The sequence below is a fragment of the Lagopus muta genome, chromosome 3, assembly GCF_023343835.1.
Source record: "Lagopus muta isolate bLagMut1 chromosome 3, bLagMut1 primary, whole genome shotgun sequence".
NCBI lineage: Eukaryota > Metazoa > Chordata > Aves > Galliformes > Phasianidae > Lagopus > Lagopus muta.
The window spans coordinates 65,166,414-65,191,146 of NC_064435.1; the positions used below are offsets into that span (position 1 = coordinate 65,166,414).

A 24,733-nucleotide genomic window follows, 5' to 3' on the forward strand; every position below is an offset into this window, starting at 1 on the left:
GATCAGAGTACCACCTAATTTATGGGATTTATCAGAGGTCAACAACACAGTTTAGGATTATGAAACACTGCTATTTGCACTGAATTTCTCACAAAGACCAGAGAATAAGCATTACCTGCAGTAAATAACTGAAGATAAATACAACTAAGAAAAATTGCAAAACGTGTAGTGTGAGCTGTTTTATTGCATGAGTTACACACGGAAGATTTATTAGTGTATGAAAGGAACAAGAACAGAAAATCAAGTCCACCACCAACATAACTCAAAAAATAATTAGAAAAATGTGAGGTCTCATTAGCATGGAGAAATGAAAAGTGAATCGACAGATGAACATGACGACAATAACCCATATTCAAGCCACTAGCAACAATCCTAGAAGCTTATTTGGAAAGTTTGGTCACTCAAGAAATGAATGCTCAACCCTTCATATTTGAGTACTGAAAAAGAATATGTTCTTGACTGAGCAATAATTCTAAGTAACCAACTACTTTGTTCTTAAAATCAAGTTAAAGGCTATTGCAGTAATGTCCTCATCCTAGGTCAATTATATCAGTGTCAAGAATTATGCCTGGAACGCCTTACTTCCTGTCACTAAGGAATAGCTCACCACTGAAATATAACTGCATATACGTTTGGAGAGGTTTTACCATGCTTAAGTAGTTATATTGGTATGTTGAGATCACTGCAATGCCATATAAGGATCTTTAAATTTTTGACACAAACTGTGAGACTGGTGCTAGACAAGGATATAAATGTCTCTGTGTATGTACTCTATATATGTATTGGTCAAAACAGACACTTCCATAGGATAGTTGACAGCTTTTTACCTTGGATGTCTGAAGTTAGACTGGCAACTGTTGTGCTGAGAAGATAGCATCATCATTTTATCTTACATTATGAAACCTGTTTTAACTATTCTAGACATGACAACAGCTGGAAAATGAAGTGAGATTTCAGTCACCTCAATTTTGGGGACAAAACCCACAGGAATCAGACTTTCAAAAGAAAAATGCTTAAACTCTCCGAAAATGAGTTTATGACTTCGACTTTTGAAGCAACGTTCAGTTCAGACTTCTTTGTTATTACTTTTCTTTCAGTAATACTACACTGTTCAAAGCAGTGTTTGTACAAAGAAAGAGATTGCACAACAGATACAATTCAAAGAAACATGGAAACATAAGAAAATGAAATGCTTCTTCAGGCCTAAAATAGAAGTAGCAAGCTTCCAAGACAAACAGCTTAGGACTAACCGCCTCAAGTTAAATCTGATAAACAATACTACAATATTGCATTCCAACGCTCAGCAGTTTGATGGCACTGGAGATACCTGGAAACAGGAAAAATCCAAGCTACACTCTGAACAGAATAAAAAAAGCCATCACAGAAACATAGAATAGTTCAGGTTAGAAGGGACCTTAAAGACTGTCTAATTCCAACCCCTCTGCCTTGGGCAATGTTGCCAGCCACTAGGGATATTTATGACAACATCACACAGCTGAAGAAGAAGCACCAAACCAGATCTTTAGTTCTTAGATCATTAATAATGGCTGTTTATTAAATGTTAAAGAAACAGCAACAGTACCTTTATTACTGAGTAGCAAAAACTTACCACTGTACTTTTTTCACAAATGAGAAACAATCTTCTGTAGATGAATGATCCACAAGTAAAACTCATCCATAGAAAATGAAAACTGACACCAGCAAGCTAGAATTTTTGAGCCATTCAGAGAGTTGAGACATCAACCCATTTCTTTAGGACTTTTCTGCCCTCCATTATTTTAGCTTATTCTTTTCCAACCCTACCTACTATTCACTGAGTAGCAAACCAATACAATGGCACACAGGAAGTGGCAAACAAAAGTCCCTTTAATACTCTTTCACACCATTTCCAGTGCTTTCCTGGGCTGACCCAAAGTTTACTGGTTTACATTCAAAATCAACTCAAAAAAAAAAAAAAAACAAAAAACAAACAAGAGAAATGCATTTAATTGTGAGGATGAAGAAAGTGTGCATCTCACATAGCAGTGTAAGAAGGTGAAAGTCCAGGAGAAAACTTAAAATTGAAGTACTGCACAGCTAGCTTCCTTTATTATTTTATCGTTACTATTATTATTTAAATATTCTAAACATTCAATTCATTTTCACAAATAGCTTCACAAAAGGCATCTAGCAAGCATTTTGCTCCATATTCTGTTCAATGGTGCTCCTCTGCTACTCCTGAGATTTCTTCCTATGCAATCGTTTTTGCAAATTAGGGGCGATAGCAGATTATCTGTTTGCTTTCCAGGCAAGGCTCCAGCAAACCAATGAAGTTTGTTTGAATGCTAGAGAAAGGAATAGATAGGTGTATTTAGCTAATGTCAGAGAGTTGTCAATCCGCAACTGCTTTTCCACAAATTTGATCAAATAACTTACTGAAAAAAAAAGATCGATCTCTTTTCTGCACGTATTACCAAAACTTTAACAACAAAAATACTGGGATTTCAGTATTTCTCAGAGCTGTTGCATGATCTCATCAGTACTACACACCTTGCTCCTGAAAACTCTTATATAAGACTTCACACAAAAATTTCATGAAAGAAATTCCAGCTAGTATGATCTCAAAAGATTACCATATCTGAATTAAATAACCAAAAAGACCCCTCAACTGTTTATACATTTGAATACACCCGAAAACTGTAAGGACAGAAGGCACCTAATTCAGGATGTAGCCCAGTGCAAAATGCAACCTCCTGCAAGCTTTTGTCCTTGAAGCTCTCCGGCCCCTCGCAGAAAGAAATGTCCAGCTCAGGGACACACCTCAGCACGCAGCTGCTGGGTGAAGTTACATAGAAAAAGCATTTGTGTACCAGTTCTTAAAGAAGTTCTTAAAGAATTGTTTTAATGTCCTTTAGAAACTTCAAGAGGTGGTGGGGTGAGAACAGGAGGAAAACAAATTATTTTATTGTTTTCCTTCATCCTTCCATTACATGCTCTTGTTTTTGTTTTTCTTGTTTTAAACTAATGCCATCAACCCAATAATGGAACAGACATCAGCAGCCTAGGATTTGTTTTAGATTTCTTTTTCCCTTTGTACTGTAGGCAATAATAGCTGAGCAAAGACAATGAAGCTTCATCCCTACTTCTTTTTTATTTTTATTATTATTTTGGCAGGCATAACTCCTTGGTAAATCATGTGGCTTTTGGTGGATTTTTGTTGTTGTTTTTGTTTTTTGGAAGAAAAAAAAAAAAAAAAGAAGAAGAAAATTACAATGGCAGTGGAACTCAGTCTCCATCAAAACAAGGAAGAATTCAGACTCTAATAAAGGACACATGTTAAAAGCAAGATCTGGCAGAAGGACTAGTAACTTAGTAAATAATCCCACTACCTTCCTATTTGTGGTGTAAGAAGCTATTCCAACCAATCAGCTCTGAGCATGTACCACAACATGCTGCCACCGGAATAAGAACATAAAGATTTTTTCTCTATGACATGTCTCTCATTTTGTCCTTTTAACAAACTTAAAAAATAATCAAAGTACACAAATGAAGTGGAAAAAGCTATAAAACTATAATACACACCAAAAAAGAAAAAAGAATAGCATTTCGCAAAAAGTCAGACAAAACATGAGCACATTATATTAGTATTTTTGTTGCATTTAACTTAAGATGCTTCGGAATTTGAGCGAGAGAGAACTCGGGCTGAAACAGACCCAGGAAAGGAGGAGAAAAGAAAAAAAGGAGGAAGGGGAGTAAGCAGGCTTTCTCAGACCCCAAAAAACAACAAACAAAAGCCTGTTTACTTCAGGAAGAGTAAACTACTGAGTATCTTCGCAAAGCAAGCTTTGCATCAGCAAAGCGACTTTCTATCAAGAAGGCATCAGGAAGGAGGCCAGAGAAAAGGAAAGCAATGTTTGCCTGCTCCAAAGAACATGGCCAGTTTTGTGGCAAGGCACATAGCCCACATTCAGGTTAAATAAATACATCTCTATTCAGAACAGGCACCGAGCCAGAAAGTCCCAGTTACTTCACAAAGTTATCTCTATGAAGCTGGCAAGAAAAGCATTCCACCTGTTGCATTGGTGCCAAGCCCCTGCCTTCAACCCCATCCCATATCTTCCATGTCCCTGCACCAGTTTTTTATAGATCAAGCAGCCATGTTGCAAACCAGCACATTTACAGTAGAGTGAGAGGCATGCAGAGAGCTACCACAGAGCATTTAACTAAATTATAAGCATGTGTTTCAAATAATAAGGATTGAGAACTAAATAGCCCCAGACCCCTTTCAGTAACCACGTGGGAGCCAGGAGCCTGACTGTATGTCTCAAACACAAGTAACAGAAAGCTGCCTGGGTAGCAGGGCCTTGTTCACCTCATGGCCAGCACAGACCTCAACTGCAGGCAATGTTTCCCAACTCCTGCAAGGCCTGCTGCATCACTCTAACACTACCAAGTGGTTTGGCTTAGCGCTACTTCCACAGTCTTCCCACCACAAGAGGATGGGGCTGGTACTTGCAATAGATGAAAAAGGCATTTCTCCAGGCCATGAGAATACCAACTGCATGGCAAGAATCCCAAATCCCCAGAAAGTATAAGTTGGTTGTTGCATAGCAATTCAATTTTTTCAAGAAATATGAAAAGATATCTAGAAATAAATTCTGTAGACAATGAACCCAACAAAATTCACAGGCATCCTACAAAGAGCTGTTTCAAATGCACATACAAGTAAGGTAAGCTAGCCCAAAGGGAAAGAATTTTCCAAGTATCCTGTGGCATCTTCTGTATATCATTCTCTCCATGTTCAGTTACAAGTCAGTCAATGTCAGCTCATCCTTCTCATGGCAGTGCTCCTGCCCGCACAGACTGCACAAATCCCTGCTGTGCTGCTTGACTGAAATAATTCCACACTAGCACAGGGCAACAGGGATGGCAAATGGCAAGCATGTGCAATGCTGCTCCTTCTTTCTCCTTACGAGTATATGCAGTTAGAGAAATAATAAGAAGCATGAAAAAATTACCTGATATAGTAAGTATGCTATAAAGGATGACAAACAATGCCAAGAACTAATTTCCTTTTTTTCTCTTGTATGAGATCTGCTTTGAAAGTAAGCAGATTTTATTACATCAGCCCATAATATTAGATGTCAGTGGTATGGCAATACGGGTTGAAACTTCCTGCCAATATCCCCTTACATGTTGTTGCCATGTGACAGGTGGCAGCAGAGGGGCAGTCTGACAATGGCACCTGACATGGAATTGCAGATGAAGCAAAGGTGCATCACTGAATTCCTCCATGCAGACGAAGTTGCACCCACTGAAATTAAACAGTGCTTGATGAACATTTATGCAGACCAAAGAGTGGAGTGTTTCAGCAGTGGCAACAGTGACAGTGGGTCACCTCCACTGGTGCAGATTTTTATGAGCACAGCATACAGGTTCCTCTTCATTGCTGGCAAAAACAAATAATAGTAGTGAATACGTTGAAAAACAACGTTTAGGAGCTGAGAATTTGCTATCAAAGCGCTTTTGTGTTCTTTGTATCTGTTATGGTTTCCATGGAAATATATAGGAGGCATTACTTTCAGAGTGGCCTATGTACACATACACATAAGCTTCTATGCTAAAAACTAAAAACCTGCACATGAGTTTGTGCTCAGGTCTTGCCCTCTAATCTCTAGGAACATGCTGCAGCACTAGAGTTTAGCAGAGCCATCACAGTTTGAAAACGTACTTTCAAGAGTGTTTCATCCATGGTACATTAAGTCCCAACTATTTGCCAGATTCTTCAAAAAATATATATTTTTTTGCAATTAGTTTGCCTTAAGCAGATGCAGATATGGCGATAAGAAGGATTTCTCAATATCCCTTTTCTCCTAGTTAAATGGAGGTTCAAACAATCACGAGCCTCAGGCAGGCAGGCAGAGAGGAAAGGAAGCCTCAGCAGGGTTTCTCAATTCCCTCTTCTAACTCCCTCTTGCAGTTTTCAGAAATTATCATCAGATCCATGGTTTATCCTTTTGCCCCGCTTTACTCCTATGCTTACTGGGACAAGGTGAGCAACTGACACAGAGCTCCTGCATGTCAAAGTCTGGCACAGAAAAGCTCATTTCAAGAGCTTCTTGAAGTGGTACACAAACACACAAAAAAAAAAACAATAATAAAAAATAATTCTTATTTTCTCTTAGAATTTGCATGAAAAGCAGATGCAACAGTTTTTAAAAGACCAGTTGGATGAACACATTTAGAATTGTTCCCATCCCCACATAGCATTACTGCAGACAGGAAGATGCCACAACCATCTAACACAGAGGGTATCTCATGACTAGCACCACAGAAACAAAGGGAGCAAAGACTTCCCAGGCTATTTTAAGAAAGTCACTGCATGTGAATACACTGAGTCAAGTTTTTATTATTAAAAAATTAAATCCTTCCTCTTTACAAAAAAGCATGTACTAAGTATGATGCTTAAAGCGGGGAATACACATTTCAGGCCAAATGGTAACCCAGTACTGATGTGCAGTATTATTTCTGGTCCTGGTAATTAAGTCCTGACAGTAAAATAAGGGCATTACAAGAAAAAAAGAAAAAGGATAAAGCTGAACATCTGTGAACAGAAGAGATTTTAGCCCAATCATTTGAAATTCGAGTTTTTTCCAGATCATTTCTATCAGTTAACATTTTCAAAGGAAACATGAATCTCTCAAGCTTATTTTTTCTTCAACTGTAGTAGAACTAAAAAGACATCTGAAACAGTAACTCCTAATTATCTTCCCACAAGCCCTCTTGCAAACCAAGGAATTAATTATTCCTGGTATTCACAATTTATTAAGGAAAAAAGAATTCTGAAAACAAACAAGCAAACAAAGCAAACAAAAGACTCTCCCAAAATACTTTGCATAAGGAAGCCTAAGCAACACTCAGGAGTCCTTTAAGTAGTTCTTTGCTATCTGTAAACAGGCCAACGAAAGAAAAGACCACTTAAATGTTCCTTGTAAATTTAGTGAAAGCTTGCTTTGCCCATTCACAAGCTTGACAATCACTTCCCAGACTCATTACTTTTTCTGCAGATGGTAACACTGAACACTCACACATACACAAGCACACCCCACAAAATCACCCAGCAAGCTTGCAGAGCATTTTGAATTGTCTTTCTTTCAGAGAAAAAGTTTAAAGTGTCACCAGGAGTGCCTCACATTAATTGTATTTAACATCCTTAGGAAGATACGTACATCTCACGCAGTTCACTCATTCTGCATCTAACCCCTGGGACTGCAGCACATGGCCCTGTAAGAAGCCCGACTGCTGCAGAGAGGCTTGTTCTCTTCATGAAAAGTTTTTAGATTCAAAATGTCAGAGTCTCTTGCTGGAGACGCAAGGCAGTTAGTGCAATTTCTGCTAGCCACTTGCTTCACGCTAACTCCTTATGGGAACGGCAAGGGCTGCAAGGCTACCAGGCTGGAATTTGTAGGCAAGGCTATGAAAAGCTATCTACAAAAATCCTCATTAACAATTCCAACTTGGAAAATAAAGAATGACAGAGGAAGCCAACACAGTACAGCTGCCTGCTTCTTGCAAATCATGATAGATTTTTTCTAGGCACTTCTGATAGGAAGTGATCAGGCACAGCAGAAGTCCTGTCCTTGACAACATAGCTAACATCTCCAGAGTATACTGTAAGGATCCAGAAATGCAAAAGTAACCCAGAAGCTTTACAGCCCCATAAATATCAGCATTACCAGGGGTAGTTTTGACAGGTGCCGTTTGGTTTGGGGTTATTACATCTAAAGGCAGTAAAATGCTAAGCCGACAGCTGATGAGAGACCACTGGGATTCGAGTAATGAAAGGAATCCTACTTTTAATGGAGTGTAAGAGAAACAGTTGAGAGATTTGCCCCCCTGCAACAGAAAGGCTGCATCCACACGCTTTAGTCTTATACAGCTGTACGGTAAGAGACGAAAACAGCAAGCTTAACCCAAAAGCAGCTCCCGAAGTTATTTCCCTTCATGTTCACGTCTTCCTCCTATGCAATGTAACTACCCTGGCCCCACAGAGGCGACTCCTGCTCTCCATACATCTTTGGTAAATCCCTTACTGGTCTCTTGTTCTGACTTCATCTGTATTCTGAGTTTAAAAACAAAGATCAAACTGCCCAGACAATGAAGGTCTGTAGACATCTCAAAGCCTGTTCAATGTGAACTACTCGAGAAAATACTACCTACTTAGAATTTAGCTTTAAAACTGTTAAAAGCATGGATTCACAGAAGATTATAAAAAATGCCTATGCTTCAAAGCTTAAAAAAAAAAAAATACATTCAGATGAAACATATATTTGCCAGAATGTAATAACCAACAGCCCCTGTGAGGGTTTAATTTCATCTGATGCTCAGAAAAAAAAGAACATTTCAATTTCACTCTTAGTTCTAAAAGACTTATTTGTAACAGACCAAGAATTTCAAACACTGACTTCCCCCTTGGTAAGCACCTTATGTCGTGGAGCAATAAAATTACCACAAACAGGATGTTATAGTAGAAATGACTTACAAGTGTAGTATTCTTGAAGACTATTAATCTCTGAGAAACACTCTTTGGAATCACTTCAGTTGTCATTTTCCAAGGCCATCCTGTGATGCTGACCAGGAAGCCAAACGTACTTTTTTAAAATAGCAACTACGGGGCAAAAAAGGGTGTAGAAAGATTCCTGCAAATGTACTGCGAAGACCACAACAATATTGATGGTACAGCAAAAACTACTCTTCAACCTGCAGTCTCTATTCCATTAGCCCATTTAGCTAAGAGGGATGTCTTCATGAAAATTCCATATGATTTCAGAATCTCATTTCACAAAAGCTCCTAAAAACTAAAAAGCGTGGCTTGCTCACACGTTTATGAAGTGAATATAAAACTCAAGAAATATACAAGTGTGCCTAAAATGGACTTATTCCATTACTGCTATGAACACAAGCTCCATCCAACATTCCAGTGTTGACCTTTTGTCTTCACTGTAACCTCCTCCAAAAAGCTCTTGCAGAAATAAAAATCACAATTTTATCATTTCTCTAAGAAAGATTTGTTAACAGAAACTTTGGCTAGCTATTTAGATAGTGATTTCAGTTCCAAGATCTTAATTAAAGAGAGACCAATCTGTTCAAAAGCATGACCGTCCCCAGGGGAGTAAGAAGAAATACTTCCTACTGAAATAAGCAGCAGGAAAATAAAATGGAATTCATTCTTGTTTCTGGCAAGAAAGGTATTTTCAAATCCCACTTGGTGCTGTATTTCTAACAATAGCTTCTTCTTTCAACACTACATCAAAATACATTTTTTAATCTTTCCAAGACTCTGGCTTCCTTATTGTATGTAACACATTCTGTATGTGTATTTAACATGAGGTGCATCCATCCAAGCACACATTCTTCCCTTCATCTTTTCGTACATCCTACATGTTTGTCAAATGAGGAAACGGAAGTAAATATCAGAACAAACCATTAATTCAACAAGCCCTCAAACCAAGAAATGAAATCTTTTGCTATTAGATCAAATAATGTTTGTGACCCAACATTTCTGACCCCCCCCCCCTCCCCTTAACTGACTGATGCTAATTTTATGCCAGTTTTGCTCCCCTTAATTTCAAACTACTATACTTTCAGTTACAAATAATTTAAGGATATTTTTTTTTCCTGGGAACTGAAGACACTTCACTCCTTCCTGCCTAGTACAGACTCCTCCAGATTGCCCTACCTTTACCATCACTACATCTGCAGCTCCACAGTTAATTTAATCGGCCAGCACTCAGCAAAGAGCATTCAGAACAATTGTCCTGATTTTCGTTCCTCCTGAACTTTGCAAAGATTCTCCCATTTGCCTCAAAGGGGGCTCACAGCATTACAAATTAAAAGTAACAAGTAATAGTCAGTAAAACTGCTGATTTTTTTTTTAAACATTATTACAGATTCACATTACAAGAAAGAACAAAATGAAATGACAGATAATGGAAGTCATGTGTTAGATTTTGTCCTCTGAGCCTACTACAGCTTCACCATACTTACCAGCAAAATCACTATTCAGAGAACAGATACGACATTTTTATCTGAGGCTGACTTCAACTGCTTATAACATTATCTTACAGAATAATTTCCAGCCCATATGTTTTTGTCATGTCAACAGTTTCCAAAGATAATAAATGCTCTTCAGTATCATGCCTGGCATATCTAAACATTTGAGCAGGCTGCTAAAATTATATGGAGAATGTACAAGCAAGCTCTTCAAGCAACCCTCTAAAGATTTCAACCAAAGACTAGCACTTCAGCAAAACAGGGATTTGGGAAGGAATGCAGACTATACAACAGCCATCTGTAAATAGAAGCCCACTATCGTCACTGCAAGAATTTAAAGCACATCTCTACACTGTGTTGCAAAGCGCATGCTTGCCAGTTCAGGCACAGCCGGGCGATTAGATTCACATCCCACCACCACAGAAGCTCCACCAGATAGGCTCTCTCACACTTTATATCATATCACAGAATCACAGAAGTTGAAAGACACTTCTGGAGATCCCATAGCATAAACCCCTGCTAAAGCAGGGTCCCTAGAGCTGGTCACACAGGACCAACCAGGTTTTGAGTATCTTTTGAGAAAGAGGCTTCACAACCTCTGTGGGTAACCTACTCACCCTCAAAGCAGCTCTTCCTCATGTTCATATGTTCCAGTTTGTTTCCGTTGACCCTTGTCCTGTCTCTCAGCCTTTCCTCATAAAGGGGATGCTCCAGGCTTATAACCATCTTTGTAATCCTCTGTTAGACTATCTCTAAAAGTTCCCTGTCTCTCAAACTGAGAAGCCTAGAACTGGACACAGTACTCTAGGTAGGGGCCTTACCAGGACAGAGTAGAAAAGGAAGATCACCACCCTCAACTTGCTGGCCGTTCTCTTTTTAACACATCTCAGCGTACCACTGGCCTTCTTGGCCACAAGGGCACACTACTGGCTTATGGCCTACCTGATGTCTACCAGGACACCTAGATCCTTCTCTGCAGACTGCCTTTCTGGAAGATCAGTCCCTGATCTTTACTGATGTATATGGCATACCCACCCTTGTTTTGAACTCCACAAGGTTCCTCTCCACCCAGCTCTCCAGTTGATGTCTTGCTGAACGGCAGCACAGTATTCTGATGAGACAGCCACACCTCCCAGTTTCCTACCATCTGCTAACTTACTAAGGGTGGACTCTATCCCTTCATCCAGACCACTGATGAAGACGTTGAACAAGACTGGACCTAGCACTGACCCCTGGGGAACACTGCCTCCAACTAGACACTGCATTGCTGATCACAACCGTCTGAGCTCTGTCAGTCTGCCAGTTCTGTCACTGGGTTATGTCTAGATCTACCTTTGTCCATGACGGGGACAGCAGGCTCAAAGGCCCAGAAAAGGGGAGCATATCAACAATTTACAGGTTGGTTCTGCGAGTAATAGGAGGGGACCTACAGACACACACTTTAGGAAAAGCGAAAAGGGGGAGGGAGATGGGCCTAAAAACAGAACAGCAACAACAATCTGAGGAGGAAAGCTAATTTACTAAATATCTTGGAATGCAAGATAAAACAATGCAATACAGTTGGAATTGATGCCAATAAATCAAATAAGTCTGAAACCAAAAGCTTCACACTGAATTGAAGGCGAAACAGCTGGGGAGCACACCCACACACTGCCAGGCAGTGAGAGAGTCCTGTGACTTGCCAGCTTTATCTTGCCCTCTGAACGTAAAGTCCTCTGAGGTATGAAGTTGTTCTCTTCTGAGAGCCAGGTATTTGGAAAGTTGGTGGTCCACAGAAGAGGAGCATTAACTCTAACTCCCAGTGCTGTACATGATATTATGATGTAGAATACTAATAACAAAAATCATAAAACCCTGACAGGTTCTTAATCATCTCACTGTCCACTCATCCCACACTGAGCTGGTACATGGCAACCTTACCCATGGCAAGGGTTGGAACGAGATGGTCTTAAAGGTCCTTCGCAATTCAGGACATTCTATGATTAATAATAATAATGAAAAAGAAGAAAAAGCAAACCATTCAATTTAGCATACTATTAGTTATAGGTGTCTCCCTACACGCTGAGCCTATGTTTCCCACAAACAAGAACTTGGAATTTCCAAACATCGATTTTTAGTACAGCCATAGCTGTAAGCAAAATTTAAGTGTTCCTAAAGCCAACAACAGTTTTACAATCCACTGAATCAGAGAGCTTCACTCTTTCTTTGAGATCCTTTAATAGAGCAATCAGATGAGAATTTTGCTTTCACTTTAAAAATATATTTTACCTTAAAAAAAAAAAAAGAAAGGAAAAAAAAATCATAAAATTTTATATTACTTTTTACATACAGCTTGTTCTGAAATCACAAACCTTCCAAAGACTGAGTCCAAACCACTGCTGACAAAGGGTTCAGAAATAACTTTCTTATCCAATGGCACTGTCTTAAGGGTATCTTAAAATGCAACTTCTTGCATTTCAGAGTGTTCTTAGGTTTTAGTCTTTCTGAAAGCTGATTTTGTAGGGATTGATCCAACACCCAGTGAAAACTAGTAGGAAGATTCCAGAAAACTTCTGGATTAGATTTGCAAGAGTTACTCTTCACTAGTCTTACATTTAATGTAACACACACCAAAAGAAGGAAAGCATGTATCATCTTACTGGCTGAAAAAGCGGGCTAAAAAAAAAAAATAAAAAAAAATAATAAAAAAAAATCTTCAGACAAAACTGTTACTCAGTTTTCTGCTCCCTGTGAAATTTTAAGTGTACAAAAATATCAAATATTTTTTTCCCTCCTTTTCTTCTTTCTTGGCAAGCAGCTCTCTTCAGGCCTTCCAGAAAAAAAAAAAAAAAAAAGTAGTATAAGTGATCTTAAAAGTCATTAAGAAACCTTTACTGCACCTTCCAATACTGAAGTTAGTTGAAGGCAAGGTGAGGTTTTAAAATGTAGAGAGAGAGCAATGTTTGAAAACACCGACAAAGTTAAATTTATTCTACCTTTTCCTGAGGATCACCAGCTATGCTTTTAAGCATGAAATGATCAAAAGCAACCCTTCAGAAACATATTATTACAAGACAGCAGCAGTGCCAAAAACTCATTTAAGTTGCTATGGTCTACTGAAATATTCCTTTTAAGGGCTTTTCCACCTGCAGAGTAAGAAAAAAAACACTCCCTTTAAAAATGCATGGGCTAAACTGGCTTTTGTCTCCAGCCAAAGAAATCAAGGACAACATTGAGGCCTCATCCCACAACACCCAGCTGTAAATACGACACCACTGATAGGCTTCACGCTTTCACGTGAGAATTTTGTACAAAAACAGTCAAACACGACCCCAAACCAGGAACTGTAATCAATTAAATCTTATTATTACAACTTCCTTCAGGAAGAGCTACCAGAACTTGCTTCTCTTTATTCAATATTGTTCAGTACTACCCTAAAAGCATCGAATCAGAAAATCCTATTAAGATGATCTTTAAATGCCTGTCATTTAAAGGAAATAGTATTGTCTATGCTAACATGATCAAATGTTTCTCTAAGGCCAGACTCAAAAATGAAGTCCACAACAGAGACTAAAGCTGATAAAGTGTGCTTTATCAAAATTAAAAATTGTCTCCTAAAAATGGTTTTCTACTTTAGATTAAGGTGCTTCCCAAAGTTTTAATTATTCAGATTCAAAAGGGACACAGCCAGCACATCAAATGCAAAGTTCATAGGATTGATTCTAGTGTTAAGTTGTGTAAGTGCTCTCAGTAAATAGCTTTCAGTGAGAAGAACGCTTGTTTTGCTCTTTGTAGGAGCAGACAAAACCCAAAATACACAACATTAGTTTCACCCCAGGAATGCAAAGAAATGTGGAAAATGATGCTGCAGGCTTTCATGACAAAAATCCAAACAGTGCTACCGAATGCTCTGCACAAACATCATCTCTTAAAGCACCTGTTCTGCTCTTAAACTTGAAGACACCGTTAAAGTATTTCTGTACTCACATACTCATGACTGATTAAATTTTAACGTAACCAAACTTTTGAGATCTAGCTGAAAGTTTTCCTAATATAACAGGTGCAATCTCTTTCTTAAACTCTAAGTTGAAAAAGTACCCCACACTGAAGAAACACAAAAGATCCATCACAGAAGAACAGTCTCAGCAGAAAGTTCCACCTGAGGCCCGTTTCCTTAGCCTAACCAGCAACTCCAGATAAACACAAGAACAGAGGGGGGAAACAGTCTTCTGGTGGACTAAGCAGATATCCAGGCAAAGACAGGTACATCACACTTGTGCTACAAAACTTGATTAACGCACTAAATAATACAAAGATACTAGAGTTTCGGTTTTGTTTGTTTTAAATATTGCAGTATCTAAAATACAACATTTTTCCTTGCTCTTTTATTAAGATTTATGAAATGAATTATGTAATTGCCTGTTTTACTGTCTGTGTCAAAACAGATTAAGTGCAAATGGTTTACACCTAACATCACCTACAGATAGGGCTACTAAAGATTAAGCGTAGTTGCAAACAAATTATTTAAAAAAAAAAAAAAAAATCATCTTTAACTAACACCATCACCTTTCAATCAATTTTATGTTAATTTGTTTTCAATGCTACCATGGAAAAAGAGAGCCTGGATGGGACCCTAAGCATGGGGCCATTCTCAAGTTGGTCCCTCTTTGTTCCCAGTGCAGTAGGGTCGCGTAGATGCTGCTCAGGCCATAACAAAGGACAGCACAAAGCCACAACTGCTCTGGAGGTTTTCCCACAACCTCGTTCCAGGGGTGGCAAAGGCCTTTCAGGGGGTGCTCTGGGCCCCCCAGCTTACATTTTACATGCAAATGGTAGCAGAGATTTCAATTGCACCTCAAGGAGAGAAGAGAAAGGCAGCAGTGGCTGGCCCCCAGAAGAGCCCTGCTCACAGCACAGCAGCCTTCATCTCTGGGATGCCAAGACCACTGCACACAAGAAATCATCCTGGAAGTCATTTGAAAGACCTGAAGAAAATAAGTGAGGAGAATTGGAGACAGGGACTCCAGGACACAACAGTTTTTTTCTCCATGCATGAGAACAGATGACCTTCAGAACTACTCTGCTGCCTGCTTGCCAAATGCTTGGAAACTGAACTACTGAGCTATTTTACATACATACATATCTCCATCCATCTTATGTGTGAAGTAAAAAAAAAATACTAAAAAAATCTTGTAATTACAGGTTCTGATTCCATCTTGTATCAGTCTTGCTTCACATACTGGTGTTTATCAACCAGTGCCAGTGGCATTCAAGCACTGTAGAGCTGTGTACCTTCACAGACAAATCCTACTGTAGATAGCTTATAAGATTTTCAGTTTCCACTGCTATTTTCAACATGGACAAGCTGCATCTCCTTCCGATTACAAACACACTCAAAATCCAATTGCATTTTCCCCCTCCAGTTAACTATAACAATCTGAAGGAAACATTTTCAAACTGAAGGCTCTGGAGTTAACTATTAACTGAAATAAAGCAGATTCCTTTTCAGAGACCATGTAATTACTCAGCCATGTTTCAATGATTTTAACCAGGAGAACCCATGATCATCCCATTTTGCAAATTAAAGCCCTTTTATTTAGACTGCTAAATAATGATATTAACATCCACCTCAGAAACACAGGAGAAAATCTAGGTGAACTGCAGATTGGAAAAGCCTGTGTAAAATAAAGCATGGAAGAGAAGGAATGATGGGAGTAGAAGTGCATGAACAGATCCTACCCACCGCAGCATCTACAAGGAAAAAAAGCTTTCAACTATTCTGAGTTTCCAGACTTTAAACAAAAGAATAGCTCTCAGAAAAATAAAAAAAATTTAAGCCACTGGGAAAATTCATTTATTATCAAAATCTGTTTTTCAGTCATTGGACTGAAACAAGACATGCTACTCAACAATGTTTATGCCAAAATCAAATAGTAAAACAAAACAGGACCAATTACTTGGGATCACCAAGCACTCAACACAGATTTCAAAAAGCATCTTCTTCACTCTTGATACACTCGAATGAAACAAAAGTACATTAAATATGTATCTAAAATAAAGAATGTACATGCTATCTTAGCGCATCTCCCACAGACACAATTGTCAATTGGATTTAACCAGCATAGCTCCATGGGCTTCAAGGGAATCATTCTGATGGAGGCTTGCAGAAGACACAGCTAAGAAACAAAACTGTTTGCAGATAGATGAAAAAATGAAAAATGTTACAGTTTTCCTAAAAAGTAAGATGATGTTCAAAAGCATTTTCCATTTGCATTTAAAAGTAGAAATTACAAAAACACATTTATCCAAAACATGTATGGAAATGTCCCTGTTTCTCCTGAACAACTCCACCGTATTGCTTGACTCATACGCGTGGCAGCTGCTTTCCAGCAAACCGGATAGACAATAGTATAAGCAAGCGTTGTAATTCACAACAAAATGTTATGCACAGATTTTCAGCATCACTTATTTTAAACATTAACTAGTAAGGACTGCTTTCCTGAAAATTTGAAGCCAGCACAGAATCCATAGTCTGAGGGACACATGCATCAAACAATCCAAAGTAGTAATACACAAGTGTAACTGTGCGAAGTCACATACACAGTACACAAGCATTTAGTCCCTGAATCACATTGGTCTCTCTTACTAGCTGACACGCTGCAGACTGAAACAGGTGTCTTCAGTGCTCAAAGCATGAGAATTAAAAATAATTAAAAAAAAGAAAATCCCACAATTATAGGGACCAGAAATACAAATTTTTCTACTGTTACTTGTGACATTCCATGCAATTGAGAAGCAGAGAATGTAAGCTTCTACACAAATCAATAGATGACGTACACACTTGCTGTGGCCAAATTGCTCACCTCTGTTCTTAGCTCATACTTTCTTAGTTGTTACTAATGGCAAATAGGACAGTTTGTAGTTTAAAACAACTCATTTCATTAACAAGAAATAAGGAGCATCACTAAATCACTAAGCAACGTAACAGTATGTGTTAGATTAGCAGCAGGGAAAAAATGACAACACAAATGGAATGTCTTTCCATCTACTCTCCTAAAACCATAAGCTCAGTAGCAAAACTGGTATTAAAAGGTAATGACTTCAAAATTAAAGTATTTAGAGAAATAGCAGTTAATTATCAATAAAAATAAGAGTATATAATCACCAAATAATACCACAGGGATAGAAGATGCTTCATTCATAATTCATAATGAAAAAAATCCGTTTTCACAAAATAACTGGTATTTAAATACAGTAAAATATTACATTAAAACAGAATGAGGGAATATAGAAAAAATAAAGGAAGAAGAATAAGCTTATTAAGATATAGACCGCAATCCTAAAGAGGTGCAAACTGTATCATCTGGGTACTTTCAGGACTGGAAACTTAAAGGAATTGTTAGCACTAACCTACGCTGGAAGAAGGATCCAGTTTACGTAACGGGTTTCTTCTTTTCCATATGTTTATAGCCATCTACCTTGCAAAACAAAGCACCATCCAGAAAAAATGAGGTGAGAAGGTTATACTGAGTTCATAATAATGTACTAATGGTTCATACATCTGACAAGCTCTGCATGTATTCATAGTTATACATAGGAGCACACAAGACTTTGTTTTTTTGCTAGACCTCATAATTAATTCATTAGCATCTCCACAGTAAAGCTATTTGGAAGGACAGAAAGTCACATTTCATGTTTTCAAAGAAAAATTGCTATCCAACTCAGAATGGTACTGCTGAAAATAAAGATACAGATAGGGTGAATAAGAATGAACACACTGGAGCCATGCACAGGATAAGCAAACAGTGATTGGTAAAACCTTACTATGGACTTGGTCCAATGGCCTCTAATGTCCCTGAAACAAAACTTTTTAGGGAAGGAAAAGTAGTCTGCTATTTTTTACATTACAACACTAATGGAAAGGGCTAACAGGTGGCTACAGCTGTTCTTACCTCCTTCCAAACCACACTCCATGTCTGCATTTCAAAAGGCTTATTTCAACATTGAGAAAAGACCTGTAGCAATCTTCTGAATTACATGGTACCATCCCAATATAATTTTAACAGTCCTGCTGGCAGGGAGAAACCAAAGGCATTAATGCAAAGATAATGTAAAAAGTATTCACGCTTCAAATTCAGAATTTAGTCACAAACTTATTTTGTACTTTTTCCTACTGACAACAGCAAGGAGGCTCTATCCATCCTGAACCTTGGCATGGTTAATACCATTGCACACCATATGAAGCAGAACTCTGTACCAACAAGAAAAAAATTTTTTATGTCTTCAAGTTTCTGAAGACAAATAATCATAGTATATTAAAGAATTGAGCACTGTATAAGGGGTAGTACGCTAAGCATTTTAATCCACAAATTGGAAAACTTTTCAAGAAACACAAACAACTAACAAGGAAAGAACTGGGAAATGTGAAGACTGCATTCATCATTTTTAAGAAGTATGCCATCCTCCTTTCTGGTTTAGGCATTCATGAATGCTGTAAAGCAATATCTCTCTCTTGGGAGGTGCAAAATTATTGTTAGGTTACAGGCATGTTAACTCCCACAAGATCCTGAATCAGGGAACTGCAACTGAATATAAGAGCCCTGAGCAGATTTAGAAGTCAGCTAACATGCTTAGAGTTATTTAAGTGCATTGCTACTCTGCCAAATCTTTTGCATTATCACTGATTAATTACTATTAATAACAACAAAATAATGAAACTAATTCAGTTGGAACAAAAATTTTCAGATTCGTGCCCCATAATTAACCCATGTTAACCTCTTTCTTCTGGCATAAAACTGAAAACAAATATCTCACATTACGTTCCAAGTTTTTAATCCTTTAGTAATGGAGTTGAAATGAAAATATAAACACAAATTCAGCATTTGAATGAGATTTTTACTGCAGTCAAGGCTCCCATATTAGTATAAATCATATGGAATACCAATATACATAGAGAACTGCTCTGTCAGGTACATATATATTTAGCAAATAAAGGAATAAAAACAACAGCAAACACAGCATTTTGCATAACACTTTCAGGAATCTTCATTAACACCTCCAAAACTAATCAGAAGACAAACAATTCAAAGTCATTGAAGACAAGTCATCCAGAACAAATTGCTATGGTACTCTGGAAGTGAACTGGTTCAAATTACTCTTCTCAGCTGCTTCTTGAATTAAAAAGACTTCTTAACAACATCAAAACCCAGCACTTATGACTCAATAACTCAAAGAACACAGCTGATCTCAGTTTTCTTCAATGCTCTATTGCTTGCTAGTTTATGTTAACATGCCATCATATACTTTTATACAGTGACTAAGCAAGAAAGAAGTGCCAGTTCTGAATTAATGCTAATTCACGTATTCACAATTCTAACTCCAGTGTCCAATCAACAAACACAATTCACTACCAAAAATCACTCGAAATAACAACCTGGCATTGAAAGATACAGAATCTCCTTTTGGCCATGAGCCTTTGAGTATCTAGAGTAAAAAAATGTAAGTGTGCCTTATTTCTTTACTTCACCGAATCAGGTATATTATCTTTAATACAGCAAGAGAAGTTTTTCTAGTCAATATCAAGCCATAACTGTGCTCCCAGACTGATCATACACACATGCACATATACACATGACCAAGAGAAGTCTAGACTAAAGAAGTCCTGCCACTTAGACAGGACACATTATGTTACTTTATGTGCATGCTTCACATGAAACCTTGCGCCCCAAAACTCTCTGATGTTAATAGCAGAACTCAAGATATAATGAGCACAGTTTTGCTTAAGCTTGCCCCAGAGTTTACAGGATTATGAACTAGTAGAACACAAACCTATTTAATATCACAGGATATACTAAAATATTATATTTAACTAATCCTACTAGAGAAGTTTATTTCAATACTTCACATTCACTCCCAGAACTATAATGAATTAAGTATACAAGGGCATCAATGGTCAAAATGGTCAAAATCAACTTGCAGAAAGAATATAACCCAATGCCCAAACTTCTCAATAACTTTTTGGGTGTATGATAGTCTCTGACAGCCATTCTTAGCAGTTGGTGAAATGACCACTATGGTATTAACGGTCAGGGATAGTATATTGTGCACATCATATGTTCACATTTATAAGAAAACTGTCCAGATTTTAAAGCTGCCAGGCTTTATTTCCGAATAGACCTGACCTATTCCTTGCAGTAAGCAAGTTATTTATTTGCTTGCGCTGTATTTTCTTATGCATTCTGAAAATGAAATACTTGGCAGTAAATCTGTCCTTAACTGCCAACTGAGAGTGCCCCAGTTACAGAGCACATGGTACAAGTGATATTCATTACAACTCCCAGGCAGAAGGAAGTACCTCTTCCCAAGCACCAGCACAAGGAGAATACACATGGGTAGCCTGAACACTTGGGTACAGGAGTTGCTACTTGTACCACATTCTGAATTCAAACAAAGTAAAATGTGGGAACAGAATCTAGTAAAATCATTACTGAATTGACAGGGTTGCACAAAATTTATGTGAATAGTTCTTCCACAGAAAGAACCAATCCTCAACACTTTTCAAATCAAAGGAATTTTATGCCAGCTGCAACAAAGCTTAGGTCAAGCTGTGTTCACCTGCTACCTTTATGTTCCCAGCAATAATTGATGTTGTAAAGCTGAGTGTTGGGACAACCAGTCTTTTTTACTTTTGTTAGCTCCATATATTTCTCTACATATAGTGCTGCCCTTATTCTACTACCAGCTATCCACTATATTCAGCTGTAAGAAAAAAAAAAAAAAAAAAAAACAAATTGTACCCAACCTAGATCATTTGCGTAACACCAAAAACAGTGATTATTAGCTGAGCCAATCCCTGCATTTTCACAGCAAATCCTCCAGTTTCAGTTTCATTTTTGAACCTCCTAGGAAGTGGCCACAATGACGCATCCTGAGTGCAGAAACACAGGCTCAGACCTCCCCAGTTTGTGAAATGTGAGGAGAACAAGAGAATCCCTGAGCCATTTTTCTGGGCAAAATGAAGGGTGAAACGCTTGATCATGAATCCTTTCTGCAGCTGGATACCTGCCACCAACAGATCCCCAGGGCAGTCCACAGCAGTGTCTGAGGACAGCCACCCACATCACAAGCCTCTGCTGTCACCCCTCTCATCCTGCCACACACGTAGCCATCAAAACCATAATAATCCACACTAGAAATTGAAAAGAGTGTGAAAGTCTTGCAAACTAAGGATAGCTTTTGGCTGAGGCTTTTGGGTGAAGACTGCATATTATCACTGCAGGTAGCTTTCTTATGTAAGTCAACATCTAGGATCCAAAAGAAAGTGATTTTCCTTTTCACTCTCTTAAAAAATTCTTTTAAAAGGAATAACAAAATCAAAAAGCAAGTAAATAACTTTATTGAAGATACACAAAGCTACTGAAAACTATAACTTCACAGTTTGCACATATCTCTACCCCAGGCCAGGCTGCCTCAGTTTGGCTGCCCACAGATCCAAAGCAACAAAAATATAGGAAGCAGCAATTCCAGGTCCAGCAAAAGCATGTTCTTTACCATGAGTAACCTTCACTTCTGGAGGCATTCAGAACTCTCTAATCCATGTTAATAGCAAAATAAACATTTATTAAGCAGTAAAGCTCAGCTGACTCAAGCAAGGAAAATTCCCCTTGAATTTGACATGTACTTTTCTTCAGTACAGAAGACAAACCTGAACTTTCCAGCAATTCAGAAGAGAAGTTAGCCTCCATTTAGCAGGGAGAGATCTGGGAAAACCATTGTGGTGCTTTTTTCCTTAAAGCATTTCTAGGAAGCATTACAAATAACTTACAGGTTATTACATACTATTTCATCATCCTTTGCCCTCTTCATTCTTCTGTTCAACAAGACTGCTTTGTTCCCATAACTCCTTACTTGGGCTTGCAATCATGGCTGCAGTCTGTCAAGGGAGCTGTTTCCCAGACCAAGTGATATGACATATCTGAAGGAAATATAACCTGGCATTTGTATGGTCCTTTTAGAGGACTGAATTTTACATTCAAGAGGACAGGGACCCACATTCAATTCCAAAATAACCGTCACCATGATTTCCAACAGGCTTGGCTATCACAGTGTTTTACACAGTCATTTGCAAAGGCCAGTGAAAGAAGACTTAACATTCAAGGCTGAGTCTTAGGCAGGGCAGGGTTCAGGGCAGTATAACACTGAACAAGAAGCTCAGAAAGGTGAGAAAATGTGTTGCTGGTTTTTGAAAAATCTTGTTCTACTTTTTATCTGATTCCACTAGGTACAAGCACTAAGTACAAGTGCTCTTATCTTTTTAGCATCATTTCAACCGGTGTGCAGCTGCACCCGGCAGTTTCTCATGCTGATTAGCACAAATGAAGAAAAGCACACCACTTTCTGCAACTCATTTACCCTTACGCCAGCTTGGAAACATTCATGAAAAGCAAAACTTTTCTAAAAAACAACACAGAACAGCATCAGTGCTGCAACCAATTTAAACTGTAATTGCACTTCCCTCCACCGTAACAGGTTTCTGCTTACACAAGAGAGATTTGATTCCCTTTGACAGACAGATCAGCCCTGTAGTACACAGTTAAATGCTTCAGCAAGGAACCAAATCTGATTATCTACATTTGCCATCCAAATCCTAGGAATGCAAGAGGGTTCAAAGGAGAAAGTGTCGTATTAATTTGTCACTCTAATCCAGGATATATTTCACTAGTCTTTTGAAAAGCTAGCAAGGGAAGAAGCAATTTACCTGTAATAGGACTCTCTTGAACTTCACTAATTAGGATGCCCAACACAAGGCTTCAAGAAAAAAAAATAATTCCACAATGCTTTTGAAAATTTACACATTGAGTTTTTACAGAACCGTTGCACTGCTGTGGCACACCTCTACACAGCTACTCTGAAGTAGGCCAGAAGAGAACACATACTGGTCTATTTAAAAAAGGAAAATAATTCAGAAAATGGAGACAAGCATTCATCTGATATACTATAAATTATGCTTCAAATATATACAAGAAAAAAATCAACACATTTAACAAAAAACAATAAAGATAATCAGAGTTAAGATGTTATAAATTTCAACTTACAACAGCTACTGCCTCCTTACTTTTAACTATCAGGTTCTCTCAGTACAAAATGCTTTTGCAATCTGTATCTATTCTACTTGTTTTAAAACAGAGTAAATAAAGCAGAATGCTACCACCTTACTATCTCTTCTAGACAAACTTCCAACAAAACTGGACTTGGTGGTTGCTGTCAGGAGAAGGATTCAAGTGCCCCCGCTTCCAAAAAATGGTAAAGGAAAAGGAGGCAAGTATAATCCTCCTTTGAATACTGATATTTAGTTTATAATGTCTCCTTGTTTGGGACATTTTGTTGTTGCTTTTTTGTTGTTGTTGTTGTTGTTCTTAAAACAAAAATAATGTGTGGAGGCAAAAAAAGCTACTTGAAGGTAACGGCAAAAGCTTGCATCTCTCTCAGATTGACCAGATATCAGTGCTTTCATACTTAAGATGCCCTCAACTAACCACAGATATGTTTTAAACAAAAAAAGGAAAAAGACAAAAGAAACTGTCCAAAATTTCCATTTCAGTCAATCAGAGATCTCATTCATTTATCCATGCAGCCTCCTACAGTATAATTACCTCTAATCTACGAACTCATCCAAGGAAAATGAAGCCATAGTTGTATACAGAGCACCTCATACACTTCCTTCTATAAACTCAAGAAAAAACAAATATTAGTGATAACTATTTAGTGAATCTCATATATCACTGATAACAATAATGTTTCAGAAACTTAACCTAACTTTTTAAAATCCTTCCTCATGTGAGCATCTAGAGAAATTTTACTCTTTTGGATTGTTTTTCACATGACAAACACGTATGCTCTGGCAAAACTGAAGAGAAGCATGGCAAACACTGCAGAACACAAGTATCAACTTGAATAGTAAAGTCCAACCAAATTCAGCCTGACCAGACTTTTCAGAAGTAACCAGGCCTCACAATGCCTGCAACCATCATGTTGCAATTGTGTATCGTGTTTCTCTCAGCCTCTCATTCAAGACTTTTACAGATAACAGATCATTCAAAGGCTTCTGTAAGATATCTAAATCAAAGTGTAAGAAATAAAAAGAGAATGAATATGCTCTCTACTGTGAACATTTCCTAAAAAAGGAAGGAATAGGTGAACACACTTGTTTCTTTTCCTGAAGACCTAGACATCTAGATAAGCCATTTTAGTATACCAGTACAAAGGAGAGACCTCTGTAGATTTTGTTTAGAACACTGGGGAGGTGACATGGAAGAGAAGAATAGAAAATGATATTGACCTGAATGAAAGGGAGTTCTGGCCACACAACATATACACTGGATACACAGAGCTGCAAATAGAAGCACTACAGTCCCAAATCCAGTGTTCTTCAACTGAGGTACTTCTGCTTTAATGTCACACTTTTCTGCTATAAATTGTCTTCTGGAAGTACCGGTAATCACACATGGCATACCTCCAAGAAAAGTCCTTGGCAAGAGCCTCCTTTCAGAAAGATACTTGAACAATTGATTATTATCCTGAAAGTAGACTTGCAAAACAGCTTAAAAACGCATATGCTACTTAATAAAGATTTCCTTGAATAGCCTTGCTACCAAAAGGTAGAAATTATCCCATTGAGTAATTACTGTGCTAAGAACAGAAGGAAAAAGAGATGCACTGCACC

General features: G+C 38.0%; 1 protein-coding gene and 1 long non-coding RNA gene across 11 annotated transcripts in view; both read right to left on the reverse strand.

Annotated features, from left to right (window-relative positions):
- FHOD3 (formin homology 2 domain containing 3) overlaps positions 1-24,733 on the reverse strand; it is a 360,868-nt gene that overhangs the window by 270,679 nt on the left and 65,456 nt on the right. The gene's annotated exons all lie outside the window — the stretch shown is intronic.
- Positions 1,821-17,953, reverse strand: LOC125691360 (uncharacterized). The gene is made up of 2 exons (XR_007376097.1): positions 17,422-17,953; positions 1,821-2,324 (listed from the first exon to the last, which is right to left on the reverse strand). It is a non-coding gene; the product is annotated as an uncharacterized LOC125691360 (long non-coding RNA).